The sequence below is a fragment of the Rousettus aegyptiacus genome, unplaced genomic scaffold (genome assembly GCF_014176215.1).
Source record: "Rousettus aegyptiacus isolate mRouAeg1 unplaced genomic scaffold, mRouAeg1.p scaffold_m13_p_9, whole genome shotgun sequence".
NCBI classification, from domain to species: domain Eukaryota; kingdom Metazoa; phylum Chordata; class Mammalia; order Chiroptera; family Pteropodidae; genus Rousettus; species Rousettus aegyptiacus.
In genome coordinates, this window is record NW_023416312.1 from 11,439,617 (window position 1) to 11,464,000 (window position 24,384).

The following is a 24,384-nucleotide window of genomic DNA, read 5'->3' on the forward strand; positions in this document are numbered from 1 at the left end:
ATCCTGGGAATTCTAAGATAAAGCCCATGGGGGAAGGGATTTATCTTAGAATTGGTAGGATAAAGTTTGTCAACAGGCTTCATCTCCACTTGGTCAGCCTGTAACCAGGGGCAGCATTGTGATGCAAATGTCAACTCCTGCTTTGCCCAGTGGTTAATTAAACCCTTCAGTCTGGCTGTCCCCTTCCAGGCTACCTTCTGCTGATTACGATTAATTAACAGAAAGACTTTCTCGTGGTTAGGAGCAGGTTTAAGCTTTTACTCAATAACAGTTTGATCACTATATTCACTTTCTTTAGAAACACCCCGCTGCCCCCATAAATGCAGACTAGGATATTTTATTATCATAAATAGTACCGGAACAAGCTTAACCAATCACCTTCTGGCATACAGGCAACTCCACAGCACTCCTTTTTAGAATACCACATGCTGTAATTCAAATTATCACATTAGCTATCCAAACGCACCATTTGTTTTTAAATAATGGAGTGTTTACCTGAATTTTTTTTCCTTTTTATCTATTCGCCCCACTTCACTGGTGCATTGTCACTGCAATGACAGGTTTATTTATGTGCCTTAATATCTTCACTTTCTGTTGTTTTAAAAATACATTCCTGTGTCACGGTAGTGGTGTTCTTGAACATCTTAAAATATCAGTCATTATGGAATGGTTTCATGTCTTTTGCTTTTCATGATGCCCTCTTGAATCTTGCCTGTATTTGGTCTTTGAAATGCTTCAACACTTCTAAACTTCTTCCATAAAATTTAGTGCTAGTCTACTCTGGACACCGAACATGGCTTCTGAAATCATAACAGCCCTTAAAAAAAAATGGGAGTTGAAGCTATAAAAACAGAAGCATTCATTGCCCACAGTGGAGTCTGGCCCCTAACGGTTACCATTTCGGACACTGCTGTGAAAATTTCCCAAATACAATCCATTCAGAGCTTACACTTGTACACCAAACTCATGAGTTAGTGAATGTCATTTATTATGTAGTAACAAGAAGTCCCAAGTACTTTGGTAAATGTGTTAGTTTGAACCAAAGAAAATCACTGACATTTGACCTTTATAGACCTACAAAATATGGCAACTTCACGTGATTCAACCTAATATTATGGGTTCGGACCAGTCCTGTTTATATAATTCCTTTATCTACTTTTGCTGTTTTCTCTTATGTTTTCTCAGTTAGTACTTTTAATTCAACAACTGTCTCCTTGCTACCACTCTTTTGTATTTCTCAGTTAATAACACTTTTTTTTTTATATTCGTCCCTTCTCAGCTAATTCTCCAAATCTATTTAGCCTCAGAATTACTGGCACAAAGAAGGCTGGTTGTGTAGTACCTCCATGATGCAATCAGTATTTACCACTTCAAGTGTTTGACCTATTTTGAGATTTTCATTATCCTAAATGGTTAGTGTCATTGAATACATTTACTGCCCAATAAATAAGGTATCACTTCCTTCTCAAATAAAAAAAGCAAAAGGAAAAATGACAACTTTTTTTGTTCAGTAGTAGTAGAGGCCATGTTATGTGATGTCTTTGTTATGACATGATTTGGCTAAAGTATCTCTGAAGAATAAAATTAATAAGTATCCTTTGTTATATTCACCTTTTATTCAACTTGTGTAAATTAATAAATTCCTGCTGCCTTTTAATATTTTGTCTTTGGGTCTTTGTCTCAAAAAAGAATCGGGATATAATACGTTTTATTAGAAGTAATAGAGACATCAGCCGTCACTTGGTTTGAAACTGTAGAAATTGTACCATTTGTATCTGTCCCTTTATATTTGTAATGTCCTAATTTCCACAGGTGTGTCTATCAATATATTCATACTCATCCATATTTTTGCTATCATTACCTTGCCATTTTTATTTTAAGAGGACTCGTTGGTAGTAGTTGATTAAGGTCAGGTAAATTTTTTAAAAATAGAATAAAAAATTTAAAGCCCTTATTGAATATTCAACTCTTTACATGTGATAATACTACTCTTCGCAATAATGTGCACTAACTAGACGTGATTTCCCCTTTTACAAATGCGAAACCGAGGTCAGCTTAAATTATTTCCTAGGATACTAATCTATATCTAGTATAGATCCATAATTGAAACCTGGGGTCAAAAGATTCCAAAGACTTTAACCCTATGCCCCCACCCTATCTTTCCTTTATGGCATTACTTCCTAGCTATTAAAAAAAGTAATCCTTAAACATCTATATCACTACAGTGCCTCTAATAGTCTATATTATTGTCCTATATTTATTCCAAATTTGTTTTAAATTTAACACATTGTTAGTGGTGGCGTACCGTGTAACAGGCCTAACCAAGGTGTCTGTTTTCATTTCATGGCACATTCTACAGGAGAGTGGGAAGCAAGCTAATTTCAGACAAGAACCCATCCCTACAGGGCTAATAAAATGGTGGGGAGAGGGTGGTGATGGGAATAGACAGGAAGTTCTTAGTAAAAAGGTAGCTTTTGAGCTGACACCTGAATGACAAGGAGAAAGCAGCCATAGGAAAGTCTACAGGCAGGATATTCTAGACCAGGGGCAACCAGAAGGAGCCTGGGGATGGAGCATCATGCAAGTAAGAGAGTAGGTGTGGATGGAAGAAGCCAGCAATGGGAAGTAATATGAGATGAAGCTAGAGAGAGAGAGGTAAATGCTAGATCACAAAAGCGGGCAGAGAAGGGTGTGAATATTACCTTCAGGACAGTGGGAAGCTCTTCCAGGCTTTTAAGTAAGGAAGTGATATGACCTGATTTATGGCATCAAACTCTGGCTACTGTTTGGTGAGTGATGCTGGGTTGTGTATATGTCCACTGCGGGAGCCTTTTGGAAAGCCCCTCTCTAAAAGTGTCCATCTCCTGAAAACACCCCATGTTTTTCCTCTAAAAATGATGCACACGGGCCTAGGGGAAAATGCTAAAGCCTTGAAAGGTATATATCGATTAGGGATATTCTAAAGAGCCACTACAGCTCTAAAAAGTGACCAGAATCACCAGCCTCATTCCAGGCTCAGCATGGTGTGTGTCGCAGGCTTTGCTAAGCAGCTCCGGGGACCTAAAGACATGGAGTGTGACAGTGATGAAATTTGTAAATTGTGTTGCCCTGGAAATGAGAATTGTGTCTACGTACAAATTTTTGCTAGGTAGTAATAATCAGTGCTGGAGAACCTTCTGCATTAGTTCCAAGTGCCCTATTGTTTCTAGGTATCAGAAATAAGACCTTTTGATTTTCATTTTCTTTTGCTACTTTTGAAATATGTCATTGGCTTTTTAAAAAATTAAATATACTTTTTATGTAAATATTATATCTTTAAACTTCTGAGTGTGAGTTGAATTTTTTGGTGAGAAAAGAATTGTATTTGGGTTTGTTTTTAATTCTTATTTTTTAAAAATAACATTAAGTACTTGTGATAGTAGAAAATATTAATTCCTTTAAAAATCTGGCTGTGTTGCTAGATCCACCACATTTGCTTTTCTGTGTTTTTGTGAACAACTGATCAAATTAGATTCGTCACTCTTGGCTTGTGGTGATTTGAAATTGAAATGGAATATATTAAAGCAGCCAACCACACTGATTACATTGCAAGCCTCATTTAATTTCATACATTCACACATTACAGTGAAAGGCGGCTTTTTTAATGCGTGATTGTGACTGTACCTTGAGCAACTCCAAAGGTCATCTGTAATGGGCGCATAATTTGTTAGCGTTAGATATCTGATTTATGGTAGGTGTTCCTCAGCCTGATTTGTACTAGTAGTAAATATGGTGAGCATCAAAAGTCACATCTGTAAGAAGTTCAGCCTGTCACATTTGGTGGTATTGTCTTATTCTTCATTGGTCAGTAGACCACAGTAAATCACGGAATAGCTGTCATCCTCAAATCAAGAAAGTGCCAGCACCGCGCCCCTATCGCACAGGGGTTAAATGAGCTATTCTTCTTAAGAGCGCAGGCTGGTCCAGGTGAAGGTGATAAGAGTATTACCAGCTCAGCTAACAGCACTTGCTCAGAGCTACTTGAGCCTTAGTCCCAAAAAGGCTATAAAAGGACTTATTCAGTTTCTTAAGAGCAAGAACATTTGTGAGTTTGCTCTTTTTTACTCTTTCTTTTTGCTATCAGTGAGTTCTACTTAACTTCATTTATTCTGTGCCCTCTGTGTGACAGGCACTGGAGGGAGGCCTCCAGGGAGCCAGAGCACGACTGGGACGCAGTCTCTGCCCTCAAGAAGAGGACAGTCGGATACAACCATTTGCCCCGCTGCACAGGTTTTGGGACATGAAATGGTTTTAACCCTGTCAGTGACTCAGGAATGCAGCTGGCATTAGGCAGTCCCCATTGTTCCTAACTTGGTCACACGTGCGCTCCAGAAGAAAAGGCTGTTACGTGCTTTATGGGAACTCGGCTGCTTTGTTTGAGGACTCGGCTGTAGAGTTGCCTTTTATTTTATGACGGTGGAGACCTCGTCAGTTTGATCCGATGTTGCTTGCAGTTTAGGATTTTCTCAGAGATGTGTAGAATGGGTTTTGTTGGTTTTGATCAACCAATCTGTAATTTTTCAGCTTTCAATCTCAAAAGGTACCTAAACCATTTTTTTAAAGCTTTATTGAAATTCCTGAAGGGAGTCCAGATAAAACAACTATTCTACCTAACCCCTATTGGAGGAATTACTTTTTAAAACTTTTTTTCACCTCGCATATTTTTCTTTTTCTTTTCTTCATCTTTTCTTTCGGTGAGAACATTTAAATTCTACGCTCTTAGTGAATTTTAGTTATACGGTACAGTGTTATCAACTGTAGTCACCATGTTTTACATCAGAGCCTCAGCCCTTATTCATCTTGCAGCTAAAAGTTTGTACCCTTTTACCAACCTCTCCCCATTTCCCCCAGCCCCTGGCAACCACTTCTCTACTCTCTGTTTATATGAATTTGACCCCTTTTTAAATAGATTTCACATATAAGTGATACCGTGCAGTTAATATTTGTCTTTCTCTGTCTGTCTTATTTACTTAGCATAATGCCCTCTAGATTTATCCATGTTGTCACACAAAAAAAAAATAGCAGGATTTCCTTCTTTCTCATGGCTGAATAACGTATACACCACATCTGCTTTATGCAGTCATCTGTTGATGAACGCTTAGATTGTTTTCATGTCTTGACTATTGTAAATAATAAAATCTTTTTTTTTTAATATAACTCAGCGTTTCCTAGGGAAGTAATTCCATTGTTAGAAACAAAATAGATTTTATAAACTAGTGTAGGAAAAGAAATAAAAATCGACAGGTCATTTAAAAAGAGTAGCATTCCCAGTCTACGTTCTATGTAATTCTAATTCCACTAGTATTCCTGGGCTCCCTGTCCAAGGAGGTTTAGAAACTGCTACATTCTGTATCCCATTACCCTTTGTTATTTTCAATGTATGTAGGCATATTAAGGCTCAAAGATGTCCTTCAAAAAAATCTATTTAATTTTGCTTCAAGCCAGCTTTATCCATATTTATCTGGTTACAGGACATAGTTTGGGAAATGCCAGAATAGAATTTTAATGATTATTCCTTCTCTTTTCCCTTTGATTAATAAATAGTAGAAATTCAAGCCCCTGCTGTCTCTCGAACTAACTTATAATATTTTTATTGAGCACCTGTTATGTGCTTTGCCATTGTGAGAGATAGAAAATAAGTGTCGGCGTGATGCTGACCACACCCTCTAATTGGTACAGTAAGCCCACCCCATGCAATAGCAGAGAGCCATGTGAAAAGGTGCTTTGTGCAGCAGCCCTCTGCAGAAGCAGCCAAGCTCTGAAGTCCACATGGAAATGTCCATAAAAAACGCCAAAATAAGTATGGGAGAAATAAGAGGAGACTAAAAAGAGAATCAGAAAAAGAAGGAAAGGAAGAGGGAAGCAAGTAACAGCCATGATTTGTAATTAATAGTAATGATGGGGTTGGTGATAAGGAAGAGAGCCGGTGAAGAAGACATCAGCTTCTAGTTGGGAGGGGATGGACAGGACATGCATATATGTCGTCACCTCACCCATGAGTGTTGCCAGTTCTGAGACTGCAGGACTCATGGGCACCGCCAGCCTGCCACACAGAAGGCTGTCAGCTGGGGTAGTTCAACATTTTAATAGTGTGCCATAGCTACCTAATGTAGGGGTCATAGACTCGCATGTCTTTAGAGACTGGGCAGGAAGGCTGATGGAGCAGACCAGGCGTAGGAAAAATAGAAGTGGCCGGACTATGGCAGAGGACACATGCTTTCATGCAGGAAACATGAGCTCTGTTTGCCAGACATTGTGATTTTTCAGAGAGAGCCAGAAACGTGTTTATTTCTGTGAAATTATCTGATTTTTAAAATGTTGGCTCAATTTTTTTTATTTCATTTCATTTTGTTAATAAACACTAGGGAATACTCAGTGAGGACGTGGGAACTCTCTTGCCTTTGCTGATGGGAATAAATTGGTGTAAGAAATTTGGCAATATCTAGTCAAGTCGACGATGTGTAAACGTAACTCAGCAATTCCACTTTTTCAAATATGCCCTAGAGACCTTCCTGCATCCCGGTCAGGGTGACTCGTCGGCATTGTTTATAGTAGTCACCCAGATAAGCAAGTTGCAGATCAACAAGTACACATTAAATGATTTCCATGGATTTTATAAACAACAGTAGAACAGTGTGTATTATTTGTGCTTATACAGATATACAGTAAAGGCATAACACACTGATAACAAGGAGACGCATCACCTTCTGGAGAGAATAGGGGGGAATGGGGATGAGAAGCTAAAGGCACTGGGAAGCTGTTGAAGATTGTAAGCAAAGAAGGGACATGACATCTGATCTTTTTTTAAAAGGTCAATCTGGCTACTTTGTGGGCATGTATTATTGTAGGGGGACAAGAGGAGAAGCAGGGAGAGCAGGTAGAGAGTATTAAAGTGGGAGCGAGTTTGCTCGAATTCCAAACAGTAGAGGAGTACCTCTAAGCCAGGGTTTCTCAGCCGCGGCAGGATCACCATTTGGGGCCAGGTCATTTTTGCTGTGAGGCCATCCTGCGCACTGTAGGAGGCTCAGTGGCGTCCCTGGCCTCTGCCCACCAGATGCCAATAGCACCGCTCACCGCCCCCACACACAGTTGTGACAATTAAAAATGTTTCCGAAGGCCCCAGTCGAGAACCACCAGTCTAAGCAGTATATTGTGAGGTCCTAAGTGTAAAAGTATAAATTTCAAATCTATTTATAAGAAGAAGAAGCCAGGTTGAGTGCGAGTGAGTTGGAAAAGATTTCACGGAGGAGGTCAGTAAGATTTGAGGTGATCTTTGCACGGGTTGGAACACATACAGACGTTGCAGAGACTCTGAAGTCTTGATCGTTTTAAAAAACTTAGAAAGCTTTTTCTTAATCTTATATTCCCCTGGTGTTAGTTAACTCCCTGCCCCCACTCCCGTTTGACTTCTAAGGTTTTCACGAGAGAGCCGAGTATGCGCTCTTCACTTCCCTAGCTTGCAGTTCACTCAGCAACTTCAGTGCTCACACCAGGGTCCCCGGTCATTTCCTGGTTACCAAATCCCATGGAATCTTTCCAGTCTGTCTTTATTTTACCATTGACCTCTCTACCCTGATTGTTTTCCACTCTTAAAATTATTTCCTCTTACATCATCAAAAACATAGACCACACTTTATGTCTAGAGGTATTAATCTCTGTGTTACTATTATTCGAAATTTTGTGCCTCCTCCATATCATAGAATATCATACAACCATTAAAACTCACTTGTACAGAAAATGTAGGATGTACGAGGAAATGTTACAGTATGGGTTAAATTAAGAAAAATAAAACATTTCAGATCTGTCAGTACACTCACCTGCAGTAACACACATGCAGCATTCATGCACATGAATTTAGAAAAAAACCTGGCAGGAAATGCACTGAAATGTAGCGGCCATTCATTTTTCTGACAGGCCAATGTGTTACTTTCATAATTGGCGAAGAGGTAAAGTGCACTGAAAACACTGGGTTCTCCAGTTTCCTCTCCATTCTCTTCCCTCTCTGCGCATTCTCCGTGGGTGATGTCATCTGTACCCCACACACCAGGACTCCCAAACCTGGCACTCCACCAGTCCAGCCCTGTTTCAGGCCAACTGTACACTCACATACCTAATGATTTCCAGATGTGTCCACTTAGATGTCTCAGAATCATCTCTCCAAAATCAACACATCCCAAACTGAAGCCATGGTAGTCTTCTTTCTTCACAAGCTGTTTCTTTTGTCCTCTCTCTCCTAGTCGGTGGCTCTCTCCATCTAGCCTGTCACGGAAGCCAGAAATCATCCCACAGACCCTTGTCTCCTGCTCCCTCCACGTTCAGTCCACCTCAGGATTTATAAGCTGATCCTGACCCTTAAGTCCATCCTGAGGCTCTCTCTTGGCCCACATTTTCACTCGCTACGCCTTAGTTCACGTAGCCCTCTAAACAGGATTCCTAGACAAATCTTGTTGGTCTTTCTGCTTCTAGACCATTCTGTCTAGCGCAGTAACCACTAGCCACATGTAGCTCTTGTGCACTTGAAATGTGGCTAGTTTAAATTGAGATATAAGTGTCAGATGCGCTTCATTAATATTCTTTTACATGCTGAAATGATAATATTTTAGATATAGTGTATTAAATGAAATGTCCTTAAAATCCACCTCACCTGTTTGTTTGTTTTTTAAGGATATTTAAATGAAACATCCTTAAAATCCACCTCACCTGTTTGTTTTTGGCTCCTAGAAAAGTTTGTTTGTTTGTTTGTTTATTACCTATCTAGAAAATGTAAATAACATACACACCTTACATTTTATTTCTACTGGACCATGTTGCATCTAACCATCCCCCTGACTTTGATTCGGGCTGCCAGACTATCTGCTGAAAAGCAAATTCCATGAGCTAAAAATCCTTTGAAGTCCTTCGAGATAAAATGTTAAGATTAGCTTAGCACACCAGACCTTCCCTAAAGGCATTCAGTTTCAAAAACTTTTGAAACACTGTGCTTTCCAAACAAAATGTCCAGCTAGATTCAGATGGTAGGTTGGCAGCTTCCAGCCCCTAATCTGATGACTGTCATCTCTGTGGCACCTCTACCTTAGAATGTTTAATAGCGTCTACAGCCATGCTACCCTGAACAAGCCTGATCGCATCTGATCTCTGAAGCTAAGCAGGGTCGGGCCTGGTTAGTACTTGGATGGGAGACCACCCAGGAATACCAGATGCTGTAGGCATTAAAAAAAAAAAAAAGAAAAAGAAGAATAGCTTTAGACAGCTGATACACTGTAATGGATTTAATTAACGTTAAGCACACTAGAAAGCTCCTGGTACCAATTCTGCATTAATACTAAATGAAAAGTTCAATACAAACCCTTAAGGGACAACTATATTCCTAATACTGCTGTTGAAAGTCCTCTGCTGGTCTGTGCATCATGTCCTAGTGTGAGTGGGTGCTCCGAGGAGATGGAAGTGGCTGTGAACACCCAGCCTCCACTTTCAGGAGATGAAAGTGGGTGAAACCAACTGGCAAGAGAAACCCCAATGCCAGAAAGATTGGATGGAAAGCTGCAAAATGCGGAAGATTGATGCTTATGATCTTTCTTTGCAGGAAAAAAATCATAAACAGGATGTCAGATAAAATGGCTAGACAAAAATCGGGTCCTAAAATATTAAATAATTTTGAGACATAATATTTTGACTATCTGGAATATATCTTATTTGCCCATCAGTATATGTCTAAGATGGCTGACAAACTCAGAGAACCGTATCTGAGGTATTTACCAAGGGGGAATTTTGTTAGGCTGTGTTATAACCGGCAGGATTTGATGCATATGGCAGCCGTGACCTAGACAGAACTAAAGTTATTTTTAGATGCTGAAATCCTGTTTTCACTTTGGCTCTGGTGTTGAACCACTGTTAGAGGCTTGGTTTTTCCATCATTGTGTTGCTTTTCCTTGCTCAGGGGACCATAATATTTGACGTGTTCAGAGAAGGGTGTCTTCACCTTCCTCGTGGTGTGAAAATACCTTGCTTTTAGAGGAGACACACTTGCCTGAAGTTCGCTGCTGCTTATTCCGTCACCTTGTGACTGGGGCTTTCGTAAAGATGCACTCCCACAGCCAAACTGTAACCTCGGAAATATTAGCCCATGGTTTGCTAACTTCTGTTTCTGCTGTTTTCTCCCATCTTGTTTGAGTGGTGTCTCTTATGGGTCCAGAACCTTCCTATGACCTGCCTCCCTGCCAACCTTTGAAAGATGGAGAAACTGTCTACACTTTTCAAAAAAAAAAAAGACTTAATTCGTGATGTGATTATATTACTTTTTTCAAGGTTATTTGTATTGTCAGACTAACTTGGTTCGTTTTATGTCGAAGATACATCAGGCATCAACAAGTAGATGCTGGAGTTATATTTGGAGCAGGTGTATTTCCTGTTGTTCCTAAAAAATCAATTTCTCTCTCTCTCTCTCTCTTTCTCTCTCTCTCTCTCTCTCTCTCTCTCTCTCTCACACACACACACACACACACACACACACACACACGCGCGCGCTCGCACGCGGAGTTCCCTTAAGGCCAACCTTAAAAGCACATCTGACTTATTTCCTTATTTCCTCTTAGGGTGCCAAGGAGAGTGAGAAGGGTCCTCCTCTCTACTTCCTCCCAAAATAATCAAGACTCCCCATCCTTACCAGGACTCCTACTGGTGACCCTAGAGCCAAGAACAAGTTTTATCTGAGCACAGCCAACCCTCCCATAGTAGTCCTTCGCCTCAAATGCCTGGTGAATCCTAACCTGGGAGCTTTAAAAACAAACAAACAAACAAACAAACCTAGTGCCCAAAGCCACAGCCCAGACTATTTCAATCTGACTCTCTGAGTGAGACCCAGGCAGCAGTATTCTTTAATGCCAGCGTGCGTGCGGCTGCAGATGAAAACCACAGCTCTAGAAGTCTCTTCCCACCTTCATGCCTCTCAGCCTGTTCCTAGACTTAAAGTTTTTGAGAATATGGCCATTAAGTTTCATAGGAGAACATTATGTTGCTTGTCACGACAAACTGAAATGCTACCACCCACTGACAGCTGTCATTTATTGATCAGTTATGTGCGAAGCACTCTGCTGTGTCCCTATGTATGCTATCTTTACGTTTTTACTACATCTTTATATATATTATATTTACTTTCTGTACTTTACTGTATTTTTCTGTGTTTCATCTTAACTACGAAATGGACCTTATTACCATTTCACAGAGAGGAAAGGAAAATGTTATAGAGGATAGGTGATGTCAAGATCACTCAACTAATAAATGAGAAGAAACAATTGATAAAAATATTGATCACATGTTAGATCAAGAACAAAGAAGAGGAAAAAAAGAACAAAAAGGAGAAAAACTAAAAAAATGGTTTGACTGTGTGCTAATTACACCAACAGTTTACCATTTGTGCCTAATTACAATATAGCACAATAATGATTATGATTATAAATACCATTAAACAGATATCATATTAACTTGGGCAAATTTGATTATAGAACAGCTCAAATCTTTATTATAAATAGGTGTGGAACGAATAGGTAAAAATCATGTGTATAGTGTATAGTAAATACTCAATATTTTATTGAGTATTTACTATACACTAGGCATTACAGTAAGTACTTTATGTATATTTCATTTAAGCTTACCAGAAACAAAGCTTCAACAGCTGCACTATGATTTTTGCAAGTTTTATTGCTAAAATTGACATAAAGCATTGTATTAGTTGAAGGTGTACAACATAATGACTTAATATGTATATATGTGTTGAAAAATGATTACCACAATAAGTTTAAAATCCATCACCTCACATGGCTAGTTTTTTTCTTGTGATGAAAAATGTTAAGGCCCAGTCTCTTCACAACATTCAAATATGCAATACAATATTATTGTTATTATAGGAGAAGAAACTGAGGCTGGGGACGGGGAGTAGCTTACCCAGTAAATGGCACATCCAGATCTTCAACCCAGGTCTCTGGGACTTAGAGGCCATACTCTCCAGCCCTTCGCTATTCTGTCTCTTTGCTTAATATGATATAAATGAATACAGCGATGCATGTATGCTCAGCCTTTGCACTTATTACTAATGTGAACTGGTTATCTATTCAAAACTTGTAACGTTTGTGGGATAGGTATAATTATTATAAGAGTCTACAACAGTTTCCTTCCATGCTATTAATAGTTTTCATTTTGAATATATGTAATGGTAACTTCATGAAATGTCACTGCTGTATAAGAACAATCCCTATTTGTTTATTCTCCTCTCCCTTCAATCACATAAAACCAACCTATCCTCAGATAAAAAAAAAATAGTAACTTCCAGAGTCATTTTAGTTCTCAAATTGTGCATTTCATTGAGAAATGGTAGAATCTGTATATATTTAAAATAATCATTTTGTATTAAAAACTGACCCTAAAACATGCATGTAGAAAAGCTTGGTTGATAACAAATATTTTATTAAATATCTCAAGTGGGAGGTATTCGGTACCTATAAATAAAATAAGAAAACCTGAATCTAGATGACCCTCAACAAAATATCGACATACTCTGCCGAGAAACTAAATGGCGTGTCCTATTCTAATTCATGGTGATAGAAAAAGAGCCACGTTGCCTTCGCCCTGGTTCAGATCAGTCACACGGGTTGCAGCTGATCCTCAGAAAAGACTGTCTCATCTTTTTCAAACCCCTCTTCCGGGGGTCACAGCTGGTGGACAACCCATAGGCTTGGGGCTCAGAAAACCTAGATCCCCGTTGTTGTATCTCTATTAACTCTCTGATAGATTGTCTTGCTGTGAGTTTTCCAGCATTCCTCAAAGATGTTGCAGAATCGGGAATAACTGCTTCAATAATGTGTATCCTTCATAAAGTTAGAATGTAGACTAAATAAGATACCGTATGTACATAATTGAAATCCAATCAAAGCAGCTTACTTGATATATAGTACTAAGTCTATAATAATACAGAACTCTTATTTGTAATTGTATATGAAATCTAAACCCCTTAAAAAGAAAAGAAAAAGTTGGGGTTTATGTCAGCAAATCCCACCTGGAATTATTTAGAAATAAGTTATACCTAATTTTCCCCCCAAACTAATAACTCCCTGCCAGTCTTTTTTTTTTCTTTTGGCAGCACAGAACTCATTTTCAAATCACGAACTCTCATGACCTAAAAGATTTGATGTTTGAAGGAGTTTGTGTTTCAGTTACTCTTTGCGTGTATCCTAGGTGCTAATTGAATCGAGTTCCTTTTGCATTATGATCTAATGCAAGGTTGTAAACTCAAGCCCCTTTCAAGGATCAGATATCAAGATGTCAGATTGAGGGGAGTGTTTATTGGTGGGAGCTGGGGAGTGCATGCCCTACCCAAAGGCATTCATGTTTTAAAAAAATTTGACGCCTTTAGCTAAATAGAACACACCTTCTAGCTAGATTGTACTGAAGATCTACCACACCAGCTTGCAGACCTTCAGCTAAATGTCTTGTAATTAATCCTACCCCCAAAATGGAAATAGTTACATGCCACTTCATTCTCGTGCATGAGTTACCTGTATCTAAAGATTTGAGTATATCAGGAAGTTCACAAAGTCAATTATAGTTATTAGGGCTCAAATTTAAAAGTATTTTAATAACAAACAAGAACTACTTTCTACCCAAATTCTGATGCTCATATGTATGTATGTGTGTGTATGTATGTGTATGTGTGTGTGTGTGTGTGTGTGTGTGTGTGTGTGTGTGTGTGTGTATCCTAGAATTCTTGAATTAAATAAAATGTCATCCTGGCATTTGTATGTTTCATCTTAACTTACTGCCTTGCCCATAGTAGATAAACAAGAAGTGTTTAAATTTGGCAATTGACACCAAATAATTTCCACAACATGGTCTTATGAATCTGTAACTTTAATTTACAAGTAGTGTTAATACTGTGCATTTTGAAAGGCACTTTATTCCAGTCATGTTCACCTTGAACAATTCTGAATAATTCCTCGCAGATTCCAAGGGAAAAGGCTGTGGTTAAAGTATCAATACCCCAGGCAATAAAAGAACATAACATCGTAGCCACTCTCAACCAAGGGACTACTCCATGCCAGACACAGTGTAGGCCCTTTGCGTGCATGGCATCTCAGTTACCTCTGGCACTGCTTCTATGAGGCATTCTTGCTATTTCACCCGTGCAGATACTGAGCCTCAGGGAGAGTCCCGTGAGGGTGGTAACAGGCCTTTCTGCTTCTAAATCCTATGCTGGCATGCTAGAAACATCTATTAGCCTCCCCCCCCAAAAAAAAAATCATTGATAAAGCCATCAGTAAATCTATTGAAATAACTGAATGAACCTGGTTAACTTGGTAATGTGCCTCCCATATCAGGTTGCTCTAGGGACGGGAGGGTTCAAGTCCTAAAATTCTCCATAGGGGGTGTGTGCTCCCACTGACCAATCTGCCTGGATATCAGATGCTTTGGTATGAGTATACACTGTGTACAGAAGCAGTCATTACTAGAATCGTGTGCAACAAAAGTACTTAAACTAAAAGCCTACCCATCATTGGAAAACATTAACAAATGCTGATAACAAGGCAAGCTTGGTCAATGGAAGATCAATATGTTTCCTTTCAAAAAGTTAAAATTCTGAGTTTCCTTTCTCACCCCAGCTGTGCTCATGCTTCCCCAATTCAAATATGGCTCCTCCCATGTAACTTTTCTCTGGCCTTCTCACCTCCTCATGCAGCAATTGGGAGATTTTGTCACATCTACTTCCCACGCACCTCCCTTCCACTGAATCGTGAGGTCCTTGGGGCCAGGGCTGGTGACTGTCATTTTCATCCTTGTATTGTATTGCTAAGCACTGAGCCCGCTGTGTCTGGTAGTGCGGATGCTCGCTGCATGCCTGACGAGTGAATGACTAAATTAAACTACTGTAGCCACCTCAGCACCATCACTCCCCCCCTCCCCCATCGTCTCGTTCTTGGCAGGTCATGAGGCCAGGTTCTGTTGCTGAGCTCACAAAAGGTCAGCGGTCCTGTGGAAGTATCAGTACCTTGACTTGCACAATTTGGGGGGAAAAGAAAAGTATTTCCCAACTAAACCCCTTCATTAAAAAAAGCAAGAAGATTGGTTCCAGGAAAGTTTCGTTCCCCTCTCCCCTGTATGTCTTGCAACTTCTTTCATAGTTTCCAAAGTTGAATCCAGAATCCTCTCCTAAGGAATCCCTGGTTCTTAGAAGAAACGAAGGGATCAGAGAAGAGTCCTCTTGCCTCAGTATTCTCCCTTACAGTTGATAATTCAAATAAAGAAAGGTAAAACTCTCATGTAGCTTGTAAGATGGTAAAAGCTCGATAATTAGTCATATCTCACTGATGTCTGTCTTAATAATTTAGGTAATGTTCTAGAATTTCTTTTTGTACTTATTCCACATAGTTTGAAAAACTAGTAACTCTGCTTTCACTACAGGATTGCATCTTTCTTCAAGTGTTTGAAAACATTTTGGTTCGACTTACTGGACTTCAAACATTGAGTACTAAGCTTGCCTAGTAATAAAATGTAGTTTCTTTCCAGTGCCATTGATGGAAAATCTCTTCATGTTCCTCAGCAGACAGCTGTTCTGGGGGACAGTCTCATTTTCTAGAGAGGAAAATAGAAATACCTCTGCTGCCAGCCTGCCCCCGTCAGCCGTAAGCAGATATACTGGAGAACTCCAAGTGCGCCTTCTCGCCTTCCTCATCAGCCTGTTGTACTTTTATACCTTTCAAGTTTATCAAGTCCTTTTTTTTTTTTAAGATTATGAAGAATGCTTAATGTTATAAAACCTACTTGGATGGTTTTGACATCAGAGTTTCAGAATACACTTTAACGGGACAGCAATAATCAGCGCCTGTTTGCAGGAGCAGTTAGATAACATGGCAAAGTCGGACAGCAGTTGTTTTTTCACTCCTGCCCCATCTTTCCTAAGCAAATATACTTAGGGTGCTCCTCACTGGTAGTGTATATAAAGGACGATCTCTAAAAAGAGATTGGCAGCTTTAATTTGTTTGATATGTGCAATCATAGTCCGTGTTAAATTCAAAATGCTTGTCCAATCAAGGATTCAATATAGAAAAGAGGCAGTAACAAGCATGCTGCGCGCTGTAATAAAGAAATCTGTTGATTGAAAACAGTTTGTATATTTTGGAAATGATAGGGAATGTAATTGGTAAGAAAGAAAAGGATAGGACTCTGCAAATAATGGGAAATAGAGCATATTTTTTGCTGATAATATTAACTGGATTTAATAACATTTTGGTGTTGAATTTTTATGTGCCAGAAAAAGAGAAAGGTGGGTCCTTTCTTGTTGCTGTAAACGTGACAGTTAATGGAGTGACCTTTTTTATTTTTGTTTTCATGCAGAGCAGCTTGATTGGGTTGAATCTGTGGCAACGGTGGGTAATGTGCTCTGGTTTAAGAACCTTCACCAAATAGCTTTCTTTTGTTTTCTCACCCAAGAAGAGTAGATATGTATTTAACTTTGTTTTAGTTACAAGTACTACATGGATGTACTTTGTGGGAAAAGATCCAGACAGTAGAAGAGAGTACACCCCCTGCCCTGCTCCCCCTTCCCTCCCTGGGGTTACTGTAGTGGTTTAGTGGGCATCAATCATTCATAGTGTGTGTGTGTGTGTGTGTGTGTGTGTGTAAAAAATATCTGGATAGAAATTCATGTGCAGATGACTTGAGGGGCTGCAGTATTAAGCAATTGGATTTTGCTATGCATGTAATTCTCAATCTCACTTTCTGCACAAATATAAATATATATATATTTACATATATATCTATATATCGATAGATAGATAGATAGATAGATAGATAGATAGATAGATGTCACACCCTGCAGGGTTAATATTAGCAGCTCTGTGCTAGAAATGTGTTGTTGATACGGACACTGTGTCTGTGTCTTGGGTGGGTCAGCCAAGACCCTCTTCACCAAGCTCCACCCTAGATCATAAGCATCCTTCTGGGGCTCCTCCACTCAGTGGGGCAGTGCCCAGCCTTTCTCTCTCTGAAGGATAAAATCTTCAACAATTTGAACTTCAACTAAATACCCTTAATAGTACCTTTACCTGTGTCCCGTTAATATTTACCCTTTTCTCCTGTTTTTTAGTTCCTTTCCCATATTAATTCAAAATCCTGCGTTTAGACTTAGCACTAGTAATCTTATTTCATATAAAAATTCAATTATTCAGAAAGTTCTAAAGAGAAATTTTCACTATGCTACATTGGTGGGTGTTAAGGATGATGGAATACACTGACTCATAAAAGACTGTATAGAATATAATTTGCTATTAACACATGCTGTCGTATTAACAATTTAAAAAGTGGTCAACAGACCTTTATTATTTTTCCATTAATCATCATGTCGAGGTAATCAAAATACCTAGTTCCCAGCATCCATTCTAAATAAACTAGATTTTACTATATGAAAATGAAATTACTAACAAAAGTTAAAGTGCCACATTTAGCACAAATAATCAAGTTAAGTATCCGCCATAAGCAGAATGCATTTTCTTGGTAAGTTCTTTTTGTGTGGACTTCATTTCTTCCTCTCCAAACATCTAGCAACGTAGCACTTTGATTCCAGGTTCACCGAACTTTCCCCTGTATCACTGTCATTAAACTCTATCTGCCAGTCCTTCCTTGTTCTACGTGATAACTAAAATAGTGTCCTCTTTCTCTAAGAATCCATAATCAAATGGCAGAGAGGGACCCTGAATAGAAGAAGGGTTTTCAGTTCTGCCGAGGTGGCGGAATGCTTTCTCTTCCGCTTGTAGCAGAGCGTGTGGACGATGCCGAAGGGAAGGCTAGAATAGTCTGGTCAGAGATGAGAAAACAGACAGTCCCCCCCCCCCCCGCCTCCATGCACCAAGGAAGACTGGTGACAGAATTCACCCCTGCGGAGAGAAGGTGAACCAGAATGCCTTGCGATTCTACACCAGGAACATATTCTCTGAACTTTTTTGATTTTGTGCTCTAACGTGTTTTCTTTTTCTTTTTTTTTTTTTTTTTTTTTACTAAAATCTCTGATACTTACATATTTAATTGAAGATATATAGGTCATTTTCAAAAGCACTGATGTACTCTTGTGTAATATATCCTGTGGAACATATATATAAAAGATCAATTCTTAAGTGGATAAGGGTGAGAAACTATTTTTAAATATTTGTATATTCTATCTAAGCTTTTGTCCAAGAATCTTTTAAAAGACCATTTTGAGAGGTTATTTTTATTTTTATTTTTGTTTCAGGTGAGGCAACCCTTGGTTGACCTCACAGATTGTAAGGACCTTGTCAGCTTACAAGCCCTTTTTTTTTTTTTTTTTAATTTTTATGCCTACAGCACCTGGTCTTCCTAGGTGGTCTCCCATCCAAGTACTAACCAGACCCGACCCTGCTTAGTTCCGAGATCAGATGGGATCAGGCTTGTTCAGGGTGGCATGGCCATAGATGAGAGGTTAGTTTAAACTAGTTTAATTTAGTTAAAGCTACTTAACTGTGCAAATGGAAATTTCATTATGTCCCACTGTGGAGAAAGTGGACCAGCCGGTTAGGGCCCCTCTGTCAAACCCTTGCCAAAGGAACAGGGTCAGAAAGAGTAAGAGACAAGGACACTTTGAAATTATGGCCGCACATGCAGAATGTGAAACCCAGACCAAGCAAGGCACGGACAGTGTCCACCCAAATAGTAAATATTAGTAAATCTTAGGGTCTTTGTTTAGGTTTTTGAAAAGAAAAATAAATAAAAATTGCTACAAAAATCCTTAAGAAGCACTGCGCTAGAAAATTACAGCCAGAAAAGGTGAAATTGTGAAGTGTTCCACGAAAACAAGTTCCAGTCCCACTGTCGTCAGCCGGTACCCTGCCCACCTCTGTGTGCACAGCCGCAGTTTCAGGTCCTCACTACTAACGGTGTTCATAATGAACGCTCTGCAGTTTTCAAGAATGAGTTCAGCATCCTGTAATGTTATTTTAGAAAGGTTTTCTTTAAAAGTTCCCAGAATTCACGCCATCAGCTCCAGCCTTCTCAACAAACGCAGCTACCCTATGAGTTTGAGATAGTCAGGGTTTTCCTGCCTCTCATTACAAGTTAATGAAGCTTCCCAAATATTCCAAGTACCTAAAGTTCAGTATGGCTGGTTACAAAAAGCAGTCCGTTTTCCCATCATGTTCCCATTCCCCAGACCTCAAAAGCAACCGCTTGTAACTCATTCTGCTGCTGTTGCTGATATTTACCTCCTTATCTCGAAACAACAGGCAAAGAGAGTGCATTATCCGGTCATTTCCTACAGTGGACGGTGAGGATCTGGCACCCCTCTCCCACCCTCACCACACACACATGCACCTTTCCCGCCCCTCCCCCTGAGCTCATAAGGCAGATATATCACGATTCTGGCAGGTCAGCAGTCAGTATTTATACATACCAGCCCTTCCCCTGGTTATCTAAACCTGCACTTAGTCCAATTCAAACATATCTGGTATTCGGGCTGATGGCTCTCAGGGCCTGATGCACAGCTGTTCTCCTGGGGATCACCCCTTACCTCTATCCGGGCACTACCTTTACATATCACTTACTTCAGAGTCCTGGTGTCCTAGATTTTGTATCTTTGTTTACTGTTTCTCTTTTAGGGAGAGGTAGAATACCTCTTCCAGTAGTTTCCTGAGAAACAGTCCATGGCAGGTGAAGTTTTTGAGACTTTGCTTATCTTAAAATGTCCTTAATCCATTCTCGTACCTAATTGATAGTTAGATATAGAATTCGAGGTTGGAACTCAATTTCCTTTATAATTTTGGAAACATTGTTCTACTGCCTTTTTTGAAAGCCTTTCTGATTCCTAATCCTTTCTATATGTGACCTTCTTAAATTGCTTGTTCCTTTTTAGAAACTTGTAGGATCTCCTTTGCACCCAATTATGGACGCATTCATGATGGTGTGTTTGCGGGGGGTGCAGTTTTCATTCATGGTGCTGGACGCTTGATGGGGCCTTTTCATCTGGAAAGTCAAGCCCTCTAGTTCTGGGAAATTTTCTTGAATTTCTTCTTTGATTACCTCCTCATCATTCCCAATTAAGTTTTTTCTTTCTACTATTATACTTTTAATTTCTAAGAACTTTTTGCCCAAGTGTTCTTGTTTCGTGAATGTAATCTGTCAGTAACTTGAGGTCTTTTCTCGTCGGGCTTGTCAGATTTCCCAGAGGAGACTTTTCCAGTCTCCTCCCTGGGATGAGGGGTGGGGATTAGCATGGCTGCCAGCGTCCAAAGAGAAAGGGAACTCCTGGTCTCAGTGTCCAGTATGGGCCCAGCGTACCTGGTATCCCCCCTCATTTCAAGGACCCTCACCAGAGAACAAGCCTTCTGCCAGAGTTTGGTGGCAGTCTGGGGTCTGTTTCTTTTTATCGTTCGTTTGTTTGTTTGTTTGTTTGTACACCTGCAACACCTGGTCTTCCTAGGTGGTCTCCCATCCAGGTACTAAACAGGCCCGACCCTGCTTAGCTTCCAAGATCAGATGGGATCGGGCGTGTTCAGGGTGGCATGGCCATAGACTGGGGTTCGTTTCTGAAACATATTTCAACTAGTCTTCTAAGGACGCCCTTCACCTGTTCTTCCAGAAACACCTTGGGGCACCGATTTGTGAGCCCTTGGGAATTCTATGAGATAAACCATGTCCCCTTGCAGCTCTCCCCACTGCCAGCTTAGAATCCAGCTATCTAAGATCTGTTAAGGAAATGACCTCCCGTCCTTCTGCTTTGTAGCTTTTGCCTTTGGCACCTGTACTTCTGTTTCCCTCTTCCTGGGAGTTTATTATGCCTTTTTAAAAAAATCCTTTACTGTAATTTTGGTGGAGATATAGGAATTTACAAAGCTACGTATATGTATTTAGTGTACCATCTTTAACCGAAATTTGAAAGTTTTCACTGTAGTCTCTTTTTTGTGCATTTTAATTTTATGTGCATTTATGTTCTAGGATTTCAAAAAAATATGTATTTATTTGTAAGCAAAGCTTCCTTCTTTGTTCTTTATTACAATTAAGAAAGAAATGTTCACTCAAATCTGTACTATCATTTGAATGTTCACGAAATCCATAGTCCTGAAATTACTGAATACAGAAGATTTGCAGGGGTCCTTATTCACACGTTAGTTCATACTCCACCCAGGTCAAATGTGATAGGAGATAGTTCTTTGTGCCTTCTATTTTCCTTTTTGGTTAGATTCTACATGAGCCCCGCAATTCAAACTATAAACCAATACGAAGTATGCAAATAGAAATAATAATAGTAGTTAACATGTATTGATCACTAAGTGCCGTACACTGTTGTAAGTGCTTTCCATGTTTTAACCTATTTAGTTCCCACAACAACCTTATGAAATAAGGTGCTGTTGTTATTCCTACATACAGTTGAGGAAATGGAGGTACAGAAAGGTTAAGAAACATGTTCAAGGTAACAGAGTAAGTCAATGGCAGAGTCAGGATGCAAGCCCAGACAGTATAGCTCTAGGGCACATTTTAGACTTAACTACTATGTGCACGATGCTAATGGTTTGTAAACTGTGTGAATAACTAAAAGTGCTGTCCCCAACTTTGTTACGGTTGTCCACAAACTTCCTTAATGCACCAGTTGTCAGACTTCACCACCCAAAATATAGCTCTTTCTTTCTGCATAAAACTTGCCAAAATGTCATTAGACTAAGGGGAAAAATTTTTTAAGACTGTTTACCTCAAATAAAATTTCATTAGCAGAGAACTGGTTGGTATTAAGATAGTAGCATAAAACTTGATTTTCCTTGCATAAAAAGAATGTAAATTGGCCACTTACCCTAATAGTATGAGAGAATCCAAGTGATGAAACATGTCAATATTCCTCTTTTCCCTTTATTAATAATTGAGGGATACTTTAAAATCATAAAAGATTACATAAGAGCTTTAGAAGAATTTAGATTTTCTTTACTAGGCTGTCTTCATTTTTATAAAACTGACATCACTGTTAAACCATTATTAAATTACCTCAGGTTAAAATATGACCTATTCTGTTGCTGACTGAGTCAGACCAGGTCACTGAAGCCTAAAATAAGTATGTTCTAAGCATTGAGTGACCATTATAATCTGTTTAGAGCCATGATCCATTTAAGACGCATTGACTTCTTCTTTTCACCGAAATGGCCAACACATCCATCAGTGATGGCCCCATGTTCTCATTAGCTCTCTACACAGGGAAGGATGCCAGCAAGATGTACAAAAGTAAATTCAGTGGGATCTCTTTGATTAAGAGTTATGACTATTATTCTGTACGTCAGCCCATGCGTTGCTAACATTTTTTTTACGGTAATGTATTTTGTGATTTGGTTTGACCCACAGTTCGTGTGAATCCAGGCAATTACACTTATAATAAGGGTTCTACTGTCCGGTTTGTCTCCACCCTAAGGAATGTCACAAGGCGAGTATTCTGCATCTAAAGGAAAGATGAAAAATAAAAGTGGAAACACCTGAAGAATGCTTTCACTTATATTACTCAGGGGGCAGCTAATACTCTTAGTGATGAGGCCTCAGAGCAGGAATTCAGAATCAGGGAGTGATGCTGCCTCTGTGTTTAGATGAAAAGGCCGTCTTGGCATGAATAATAAAATGTACTGATTCAGGTTAGATTACAAGGGAAATTTTGCCCCTTGAGTTTGGGATGGGGCCTGGGGGGTTAGGGTGACCTGAAAATCACTAATATCCATGCACCATGGAAGAGATTTGGATCCTGTATTCTCCCATATCTCCCCCTTATAAGATGGTAATTTTCCTTTAGGGATTTCGGTTTCTCTGTGCATTAATAGGGAGATAGAAAGAGAGAGTCATGAATTAAAATCATTTTATGGTAAGTGTCTATGCCTTTTCAACTATATGCTTCTCTTCGTAGAACTCCTCGAAGTCAGGAAAATCACTCAGGTGGAGACTATGCATTTTGATGTTAACAGATTCCACCCTTACGAATAGACAACCAGTTAACATGAGATGAGGCGGTGATGGTTTTCGAAATGAAATAATGTTTGATGTAACCTCGAGTTTCTCTCTGAACTTTGGCCATGTGGTGGAAAAGCTAGGAGGGGAGCAGCTCTGTCAAGCACAGAATTACCCACGGGGAAAAAAAATTAATCTAAATACTGAGGGAGAAGCCTGTGTTCTCTTGCATGATATTTAGCAGCAAGAGCAAAGAGAGGGATGTTTCTTTCTTTGTGTAATGTGCAGTAGTTACAATAAACACAAGATTTCCAAATCTCAGAGGACTCTCTTGACAGTTGCTTGATAACAGCTTTTTTCATTCCATAGTTTTGACAGTTTGTGTGTGTTGCCATATCTAGTGTAAACTAAAACATCACTGTCATTCTGTTTTTCTTTTGTATGTGGCTTCTTTTTTTTCATCTTTAAGATAATGAAAAAGATGGGCTTTTCACTTGTAGACTAGAGTAAGGCAAGTTGTGTGTGGAGATTAGCATGTGTTTATGAATTTTGAAAGATTCAAGTTGACAGCAGAACACTGCTTTAAATAATTATTTCTCCATCTTGCTTCAGTAAAAGTATAAGTGGGATGTGTAAGTTTTCTCTTAATCTTTTGATAAATAACAAATCTTAGGCATCTGTGTGGGTACCTATATTATTTATCTGTGGTTATTGAAAATGAACGAATACAATAAACATCTCTAGCACTCCTGGCTGTGCAGCTTTTGAGAAATGGAAAGCATGCTTGCTCTTCCTTGTCAGTTACCGAGGTTCTGCCCTGCTCCATCTGGGTGCTTTTTAGACCCCAAATAGGCTTCCCATTGTCAACTGATGGATCCCCCCATCCCACCCGCTTCTGTCAAGTTCTTAGCTAAATGATGTCATTGGTCTGTTTTTAGAAACAACAGGGTTTCACTGTTGTTGTGATTTATTCATCTGATCTTTGTTTTTCTGGAGTAACTAACTCTAGAAACTACACGACGTCTACACCGTTTGCACGGCCGCAGGGGAGGTGACGGGCCAGGCTCACAGCAGTCTTACTCATCAGATGCAAACTTCTGATTCCCCAGATTCAGGAAAGGGGCCCATACCTGAGAGACCTGCTCTCCTCCAGCCCTGAAAATGTTGGATTTGTAGAAATCTTGGTGAGGTTATTTTGCCATCAAACCAAATTTGCTGTAATGTTAGCAAAGCTCCTAATGCCGTCATCTGGCATGTTACAGACAAATTCCAATTACTTTTCTAGTTTGAGCTATTGTTAAACACTACAAGCTAGCTGACAGTAAAATTATAAATACAGGTGTTGTCACACTACACTATAATCAGAATTTTAATTTGAATTTT

General features: G+C 39.4%; 1 protein-coding gene and 3 pseudogenes across 3 annotated transcripts in view; 2 read left to right on the forward strand and 2 right to left on the reverse strand.

The window, feature by feature from the left end:
- POLA1 (DNA polymerase alpha 1, catalytic subunit) overlaps positions 1-24,384 on the forward strand; it is a 275,388-nt gene that overhangs the window by 236,898 nt on the left and 14,106 nt on the right. The window lies entirely within an intron of this gene.
- On the forward strand, positions 9,130-9,248 carry LOC118608184 (annotated as a pseudogene).
- LOC118608079 lies at positions 18,394-18,511 on the reverse strand (annotated as a pseudogene).
- Positions 20,485-20,603, reverse strand: LOC118608526 (annotated as a pseudogene).